Source organism: Myotis daubentonii, chromosome 4, assembly GCF_963259705.1.
Source record: "Myotis daubentonii chromosome 4, mMyoDau2.1, whole genome shotgun sequence".
Taxonomy (NCBI): Eukaryota; Metazoa; Chordata; class Mammalia; order Chiroptera; family Vespertilionidae; genus Myotis; species Myotis daubentonii.
In genome coordinates this window covers 5,010,451-5,020,233 of record NC_081843.1, presented here as the reverse complement: position 1 = coordinate 5,020,233, position 9,783 = coordinate 5,010,451, and the positions used below count along the sequence as shown (strand labels likewise).

The window sequence follows — 9,783 nt, the reverse complement described above, 5'->3', positions numbered from 1 at the left end:
CCAGTGTGGGTGTGCAGGAGGCAGCCTATCAATGATTCTCTCTCATCATTGATGTTTCTCTCTCTCTCCCTCTCTCTTCCTCTCAGAAATCAATAAAAAAAATATTTTTTAAAAAGAGCTATATGTGGATTTTGTTAGGTCGCAGAAGGAGGCCAGAGTGGTGAGGGATTACGAATTTATTCCATCATCCACACACCAGGTGGCTGAGCCTGGATGGCTCCAGCCCCCAGTGCCGCGAGTCAGCGGCTTTTAAAGGACGTTTGCGGGCTTTTTTTCTCAGTGGAGACTTCTTTGTGCAGCCCTGGAGGGGAGATAATGGAATGTGGTCACCAAGTGAAATGTGGTCTCAGCAAAGGGAATGTCCATAGTGAAATGACCTGAAAAGCCAGGACCTGGGGGAGGGGTGTCAATTCAATTGCTCGATCAACCCTAACAGAGTTTAACCACTTTAGGGTCAGCGTTCCAACCTCCGCATTGTTCAAGGGTCAACTATATTTACATTTTTCTTACTAGAGTGAACCCTATCTATTGCCCATTCCCCTTCCGACACTAGGCTGTGAACACGCTTCTGTGGCCGAGTCACCTGTCATTTGCAAAGCCTGCTCTGATGTGCCTTTTTGGGGTGCAGTAGAAGCTGATATGCGCAGGGCATCCACTCTGTGCCACCATGTGGTAACTGCTTCCAGGCATTATCTCTTTTAATCCTCATCACAACCGTCTTATTGTTCCCACCTCATACACAGGGAAACTAGCAGGTTAAGTGGCTTTCCCAAGGATGCACAGTGAATGGCAGAACCAGAATTCGGCCCAGGTCTGGGCATATACCGGCCTCCTGGTGTCCTGTCCCTAAGCCTAGACTCTTCAGTTTTGAAGCCCCTGAAACTTCAGATTCCCTTGGGAGAGTTTGCCAGCTGCTGCGCCTCTGCAGGGAGCTGTGGGCGGAGGGCACCATCTCATAAGGTGTGGTGGGAGAAATGGAGAAAAGAGAAATGTTCCGAATCCCATCATCGAGTGCTTTACCCTTGGCCTCTGTGCTACACGTTTTGGGAAATACAAGATCTAGAAGATATTATTTTGGTTTTGGCTCCTTTGGTCACATCAAGAAAACTTCTCTGGCTTTTGGCAAAAGACAGAATTACACCTGAAATTCTTACTATGGGAAAGTCAGGGAGAAACAAAGAGCCTGAACTAATCTCTACGAGCCCAAAGCCAGACCAACGCCCCCCAACCCCTAAAAAAAGTAAACAGACAGCACAAGTTATAGTTCTATGGCCATGGACAAGTTATTAACTTCCCTGAGCCTCTGTAATTTGTATATATATATACTGAGTGGCCAGATTGTTATGACCACCTGATGTTTGTAGGCAAATTAGCCGTACACTGCATCGTATGGGATATGGAAGCCAAAGGCCTGTTCGAACACTTTTGCTGTCTGCAGTTACCAAGATAAAACGTCTCCAATTCGCACAGGAACACAAGGATTGGACAGTCGAGCATTGGAAAAAAGTCATGTGGTCCGATGAATCACGTTTCCAGTTGCATCATGCAGATGGCAGAGTGAGAATTTGGCGGAAACAGCATGAAAGCATGCACCCCACAAGCATGAGTACCACCCTTCAAGCTGGTGGGGGCAGTGTTATGGTTTGGGGCATGTTTCCCTGGCATGATTTGGGCCCTTTAATTCTTGTGGAATAATGTCTGAATAGCACAGCAGACCTAAGTATCCACTGAACTAACCGGCTAGGGCTGAGCCTCTGTAAGCTTTGTCTGCTCAGCAAATGTCTTCTTTGCACAAACATCTTCATTTGTCTTCAGGGAAGCGGCCCCCACTCTCATTCTCTGTTTATGAGAACAGCCCCCCCCCCCCCACGCCCCTGGCTTCAAGAGAGGACACATGACCGGACCTGGCCAATTAGTATAGTCTACCCCTTCCCCCTGTTGATTGGTTCTGGGATGAGCATGTGACCCAGTGAGACACTTATCTGGGTCCTTTATAGCAGTCACAAAAAAGGGAATCTCTTTTCCAGAGAGTTGTTGGCTGGTAGGATGTAAGCCTAGTGTTTATGGGCATTCATTCTTATGGCACAATTTTATTTATCTATTTTAAAGAATATATTTTTTTATTGATTTCAGAGAGGAAGGGAGAGGGAGAGAGAGAGAGAAACATTAATGATGAGAGATAACCATTGATCGGCTGCCTCCTGCATACCCCCAACTGGGGATCGAACCTGCTACCTGGGCATGTGCTCTGACCACCCGGAATCAAACCATGATCTCCTGGTTAATAGGTCGATGCTCAACCACTGAGCCACACCAGCAGGCATGGCACATATTTTTTAAGCTCCTCCTGTGTGCCAAGAGTCGGGGAAAGGCCAGCCATCTAATGGGGTAGGAAAAGGGAAAACGAAAATTTCACACCGTTATAAACTGCAAGGTGTGTTATGAGTGGAAAGCACCTGGGACAATGAGAGGTTATGAGGCACACGTGGTCAGGAAGGCTTCTCTGAAGAAATGGCATGGAGTTGAGCTCAGGAGGAGAAAGCATCACTTCCAGTAGCTTTAGGAACAGGTGTCCAGAGTGGCCTCAGCAAGGAGGTGTGGGCCGATCATTCCTTCCTTAGTTACCTCCTTTAACCATCACACAAGGCTGCTTGTCTTTATTGAAGAGCTTTGGGGTAACAACACAGGATTAAACGCAGGAGAAAAGCAAACCGTCTCCTCAATGCCAAGTGTCCAAGAGGAAAACACAGCCTGTACCAGGGACGCCTCGTCGGCGCACTCCGGCTCCCCGCCTGCTCCCCGCCTGGTCCTATGCCTGCCCTTCCTTCCCTCACGCGGACAAACATCACCTCTTCGCGCTCTGAGAGACAGCCCACCTCCGCTGGGAAAACCCCTCTCCCTGCCCACATGGGTTTGGGTTTTCCCCCTTTCCCTTCACCAGGGTAATCCACGGGACTCAACCCACAGGATGCAAAATATACCATCAAGAAAGTGAAAAGGCGACTCAGAGAGTGGGAGAAAATACTCAAAAAATCTTTCCTGATAAAGGATGTGTAACTAGACTACATAGAGAACTCTTGCAACTCAATAATAATACGTAACCCAATTTAAAAATGGACAAAAGATTTGGACATTTATCTAAAGAAGATATACAAGTGACCGATAAGCACATGAAAAGATATTCAACATCATTCGCCATTAAAAAACGCAACTCAAAATCATACACACTACGACGGCTATAATAAAAAAGTCAGATACTAACAAGTGTTGACAAGGATCTGAGGAAATTAGAAACCTCATACACTTCTAGCAGGAACGGAAAATGGACAACAGTTTGGCAATCCCTCAAAATATGAAACATGGGGCTACATATGCCCCAGCAATTCCACTCTCAGGCATACAGCCACGAGAAATGAAAACATATGTCCACACAGAAACGTACATATGAATGTTCACAGCAGCATTATTTATAATGGCCGAAAAGTGGAAACAGCTCCAATGTGTACCAGCCGCTGCCTGGATGGTTAAACTGTGGCATGCCAGCCCTGGCGGTGCGGCGCAGCTGGTGGCGTGGGGCCTGCGTCAAGAGGGGCTGGTTCAACTCCCAGTCAGGACTCAGGCCCGGGTTGTCGGCCGGATCCAGCAGGAGGGAGCCGATTGATGTTACACTCTCACATTGATGTTTCTCTCTCCCTCTCCTTTCCTCTCTCTAAAAAAAAAATCAATAAAACATATTTTAAGCTCAGCCAGCGTGGTTCAGTGGTTGAGCATCGATCTATGAACTAGGAGGTCATAGTTCAATTCCCGGTCAGGGCACATGCCTGGGTTACGGGCTCAATCCCTGTTGTAGGGCGTGCAAGAGCAGCTGATTGATGATTCTCCCTCATCATTAATGTTTCTCTCTCTCTCTCTCTCTCTCCCCCTCCCTTCCTCTCGGAAATCAATAAAAATACATATATTAAAAATGAATTTCTTTAAATGTGGCATATCCATACATACAATGAAATATTGGCAATAAAAAGGAATGAAACACTGATACATGCTACAACATAGACAAACCTTAAAAATATTTTTTTATTCATTTCAGAGAGAAAGAGAGAGGGAGAAGGAGGTAGAATCATCAATGATGAGAGAGAATCATTGATCGGCTGCCGCCTGCACACCCCCAACTGGGGCTCGAGACCACAACCCGGGCATGTGCCCTTGACTGGACTCGAACCAGCATGTGACCTTGACTGGAATCAGACCCAGGACCCTTTAGTCTGCAGACTGACGCTCTATCCACTGAGCCAAACTGGCTAGGGTCCTTAAAAACATTTTGCTAAATGAGCTACTAGTCTGTACAAAAGGCAACATACTGCCTGACTTCATTTCTATGAAGAGCCCAGAGGTGAAGGAGGGGCTATTCCATGAAGTGTCCACTGTCTGTCCTGTGCGCTGGGCCCGGGGCAGAATGGAGGTTTGTTCTCACAAACACCCCCGCCAAGGTTTGTCTGACGGGAACCAGCGTTCATGCTGACATAAATCGGCAGCCCTTCCCTGCTTCCTGCTTTGTGCTGGTTTCTGGAACAGGCCGTTGTCCTGACCTGGCCAAGCATGTTAAGTAATGTCCCATGCATGTAACATGCAGGTACTAGTCCTTGGCTTACCTCCTCGGCTCAGAAGGCAACGGGCTTACTGGGCATGAGAAGTTAAGCCCATTGCAGAGCCAGCTGCTGGCCCACTGGTAGCTACAGGAAGAAGTTATGAAATGACCACTCTTCCGTCTTTTGGTGTCCAGTAACATTTCTCCGGCCAAGAGACCAGACAAAGAGGCCGACACTCCATGAATGCACTAAGAGTTTATTAAGGGCACTCACACAGGAGGTGCACCTTGGGCCCGCATGGCTGTGCTCTGTGCCAGGGGGCAGGCGTGAAGGAGTTATTTAGGGCAGGGCAGGATAGATGGGGCACTGGGGCCCGGCCCGACCCAGATGAGGGAAAATGCCTTACATGGTTGCCTGGGGAAGAACAAGGGCTGTTCCAGGAACCAGCACAAACCAGCGCACTGGGGGGCACCGGGAGCGTCCACCGGGCAGCCTCCGAGGGGATGTAGGGAAACAATCTTTGTTCTGGTCTGGATCGCGTTGACCCTACATGAGGGTCGGACAGCGGTCACATCTGGATGGTGTGTTTCTCCCTTTCCCTTCCGAAGGCAAACCCCAGGCTTAGGGGCGGGCCCGTGGAGCCTCTGGTTCTGCTTGTCCGGACGTCTGCAGAGGACGACACCTGGAAGGAGGCAGCGAGGCCGTCACTCTCCACGGTATTCGTGAGCTGTGGGGTTTGGTTGTGAAGGAGGGCAGTGGTGAGGAAGAGGATGTCCCTTTAACGTCATAAATACGACTGGACATTTGAAAAAACTCACAGTGAGCATGCATTATGTTGCACTTCAAATGCGAAACGTCAGAAAGTGCCTTCCTTTACCACAGCGCTGATGGTTTCCCTGGACGGAGAAGTTAAAGGTGATTTTCTTCTCTTTTCGTGCTTTTCTTTCTTTGCTCAGGTTTCAACAAGGCACCTGTATTACTTTTGCAGAAGTTATTTTTAAATGTCACTTAGAAGAAAAGAACAAAAACTAAACGGGCCTGTGGCTTTGTTCCCGCGGCCTCCGGCCCTGGCCTGGCAGGGGCAGCCTCGCTCGTGAAGGTGGAATCCCTGAGAAGCGGAGCGGCTCGGGCCAGAGCCGCCGAGCTCCTGGCCTTTCTGGCAGGAAGCCTGCCATGAGGGTCTGAGAGCCCTGGCAGCAGCCCTCCTTCCCCCAGCTCAGCCCTAGTCACCGCGAATCAGTGTTGACCTGAGTTCATTAGGAGAGAGGGGGCGGGGTGGGTGGGAGGAGTAGGGTGACTGCTGGCAAATGGTCTGAGGACTGGAGCAAGCAGTGCGTCGCTGGCCACGCAGGGTCACCCGCAGAGGGCTCTGCTGCCTTCTGTGGCCGGAGTGGGTGATCATCCTGAAGATGGGCCACAGCCTGGCCCCCTCCTGCTGGGCAGCTCCACAGAAACATTTGCCTCTGCAAGCGGGAGTGACCCCAACCAAGGATATAAAAACCATTGGTCAAGGAATAGTCTTGTTGCAACACTGTACTGGGTCCTGAGGCTATAGCATTGGGTTATAGAGTGGACATTCTAGCAGGGACAAGTTGTCACACTGGAAGGGACTCATACATGCTTGAGGGCAGGGAGTGGGGGAGATTTTGTGGAATGCCACCCGTGAGCAGTGCCCCTGTAAGAACTCCCATGGTGAGCTGGGACGTACTAGGAGGGCATGGAGAGCTTAGGTCCCTGGAGTCCCCGTTACCCCCTCACTATGTACCAGGGGTCTGTTTCAGTGCCTGAAACACATTACCACATTTAATCCACTTTGATGTGGCCAGGTGCCCAGAACTGTGCCTGTCACATTATAGGCATTCAAGAAATACTTGCACAATGAATGAATTTAATTCTCACAGCAAGTCCTGTGAGGTGGGTACTATTATTATCATCCCATTAACAGGGATGAGTGGCTGAGATCCAGAGAGAAGCCGCTTTCCTGAAGTCACGCAGCTGGTCAAGGCTCAGGCTGTGTGGTTCCGGAGCGGTGCGTTTACCCACTGTATTGGCTTCCTACTACCGCTATAACAAATCACCACAAATCCAGTGGCTTAAAACACCATAGTTGTCTTACAGTTCTGGAGGTCAGCAGCCCGAAAATCAAGCTGTCCGTCCACTCCTGTTCCTGCTTTCAGGGCCTCTAGGGAAGAATCATATACTTTCCCTTTTCCAGCTGCCAGAGGCCGACTGCATTTCTTGGCTTGTGGGTGCACCACTCCAACCTGTTTCGGTCTTCACACCTTCTACCCTTGCGATTACAGTGGGCCCACCAGGTAATCTCCCCTTTCAAGATCCTTACTTGAGTCACCTCTGCCGAGTCCCTTTTGACACAGAGAGTAACACATTCACAGCTTCTGGGGATTTGGATGAGGACACCTGGGTGGGGGTATTATTCAGCCGCCAACACCCACTCAGTAATAACTGCCTTTACTATGCTGCATTTCTGTTTACTTTCCTTAAATATGCATGCGAATGGATAAGCCTGTGTGTGTGTGTCATTAGGAAACAAACGGACTAAAAGGAATGGCAACTCTTGAGGCAGGAGGAAGGGAAGCACAACTTGGCAATGTCAAAGGAGACTTGACTCTTATCTACGGCGTTCATTTACTTTGTTACTAGAAAATATTTGAAGCAAATATGCAAACTGGCAACCCTTCTGGGCGGCGGAAACGGAGGTTTGCTGCGTCCTTACTGCATTAAGAAACCACACGAAACCCAGAGGAGAGCGGGCTCTGCCTGGGCGGCGGAGACCAGTTACTGGCCTCAGGTGTGCCGCCCTCTGAGGTGCTGGAGGGCGCCCACACGTGCCAACGATCCTAACAATCTTCGGTGATTGCCCTCCCTGGAAATCGGGCAGGGAGCAGACCAGGGGGCCCCAGGCCTGCAGAGGTGCCCGGAGGTAGGGGAGAGAGCTCGCAGGGTGGGACCCGGCCGATTCCCCGGAGACCCTAGGTCGGCGGGCAAGAGCCGCGCCCCCGCCGCGCCCCCAGGTGGCCGTGGGCGGTAGATACACGTTCAAGGAGGATCAAATGCACACACCCCACAGGACTGAACATTAATGTTTAACGTCGAGAAACTCTCCTTTCCTTCCGAATGCTGTGTCCGACGCAGCCACTGTTGCGAGTCGCTAGGGCACGGTGACTCCCAGATGCAGAGGGAGGCCGGGGCTTAGCATGAACCCGAGAGGCCGCTAGACTGATATTGAGCATGCGCATGTCCACGAAGGCGGGGCTTGTCGCGTAGGGAGCCGCGTCATTAGCCTGATATAGTCTCAACGGAACCTGCAGCGAGCGGGAGGTAGCGTGGCCGAGTGGTCTAAGGCGCTGGATTTAGGCTCCAGTCATTTCGATGGCGTGGGTTCGAATCCCACCGCTGCCATACCGTTGTTGGTTCACTTTTCTATCTTTAAAGCTACAACCTTTCTGTGTCTTTCTCACAATTCCTCTTTCTTCTCCCTTTTCTATTTTCTGACGCTCATTTTTTCTTTTAATGGAATTGGTGACAGGGAGGGGAGAACTAAGAAACTGCAGCACAGGCCCTCTCGCGCCCTAGCCTAGTGCACAAACCCACCAATCCTGCTACCTAAAACACTAAAAGGAAAGCGTTTCTGTATTCCCAGGATAAACCATCTGAGATACTTTGAAAAGTTCCCAACAGTCATTTAATGGTTCGATGTCTGAGGCCACAGGGAGTGGGTCTCTTCACCCAACAAGTAAAGGTTATGTGGGGGTGATTTAATCATGACCTGAGCTAAAAAGGGCTCCTTCTGGCTGGCTCTGTGTACTTTGGAGAGCACCCACTGACTCCAGAAACCTCTGCTGGCAGAAATGTGTCAGGCGTCCCTGGGGAGGGGCTCTGGCATCCGGGGGACTGCCCCACTTGGGGATTATCAACTTTGATGTCCCAGCTTCATAGGTCTACCTCCTACTTGGTCTTCAGTCTTGGTTTAGGGGCACCCCGGTTATTTATTCATTCAACAACTACTTATGCAGGACCTACTGTGGGCCAGAAACCACGCTCCTCATGAGGCTACAGAACAAACAAGGCAGACATGTGTTTGCACCCACGGAGTTTACAGACATTGTAATTCCATCAGTTACACCTCTGAGGAATGAGTGTTAGCAGTGCAGCAAGCTAACCTGACCCAGGGCCAACAGAAGTGACATTTAGTTGGGATTTGAAATGAAATTCTGTGAAGGCAATTCAGGGCGCTGGACCGGAGCAAGCAGTGGATCAATAGCAAAAGATGGGGCTGAAGTGTTAGGCAAGGAGGGCCATCCGTGCCAAGGTCAGGCTTTGAACTCGAGCCTGCACTCATCGAACGGTTTTAAGCCAGAGGGTGGCACGTCCCAATTTTGGATACAAAAAGCTCCCTCTGGCAGCGAGAACAGGAGGCTGCCTTCAAAGCCTACAGCAGTTGTCTAGGAGAACAGAGAGCAGCTTGTACTGGGATGTGGCGGTGTGGCGGCCAGAGGGGTGGGGCAGAGAGACATTTTGTATGTGGATCTGACAGAATCACTGATGAAACAAGAAGAGGGATATGTTAAAAGTAATTCCAAGCTTCCCGCCCGGGCCAGGTGGTTCAGTTGGTTGGAGCGTCATCCCCTACACCAAAAAGTGATACCAGGTTTGGGGGTTGGGCCCCTGGCTGGCTGGCTGGCGGTGTCTATTCTCTCTGTAGGAGGAAACATAGGATGAAGAGGAGGTCTGCAAGATAGACGATTTCAGTTTGATTCACACTGAATTTGAGTCAGTCTCCTGTGGGACATGGAGTTGGACATAGAAGTCTGGGGGTCTAGAGAACATTCTATGCAAAAAATACAGATTGAGAAGACATTGGGGACAGAGGCTATGGGAATGGATGAACTGCCCAGGAAGAGTGCATGCAGGGAGCAGAGTCCTGAGGAAGAGCTTAAAGGGAGGACAATGGAAGGGAAGCCAGTGAAGGAGGCGGAGGACTGGCTAGACACACAGGTGGGGAACATGTGTTATGTCATATGGACCCAGAAGACTATTCAAGGAGGAGGGAGTAGCCCACTGTGTTGAATTCTGCTAAGAGGCTTGGCAAGATATAGACGGAAAAGTATCCATCGGATTTATGATTTATGGACAAGGTCATTGATGACCTTGAGTAAAACCATAGTTTTAAAATATA

At 50.0% G+C, this 9,783-nt stretch overlaps 1 non-coding gene across 1 annotated transcript; it reads left to right on the top strand.

Annotated features, from left to right (window-relative positions):
- The first annotated feature begins 7,924 nt into the window (after positions 1-7,924).
- On the top strand, positions 7,925-8,006 carry TRNAL-UAG (transfer RNA leucine (anticodon UAG)). Its single transcript has one exon. It is a non-coding gene; the product is annotated as a tRNA-Leu (tRNA).
- The last annotated feature ends 1,777 nt before the right edge of the window (positions 8,007-9,783 follow it).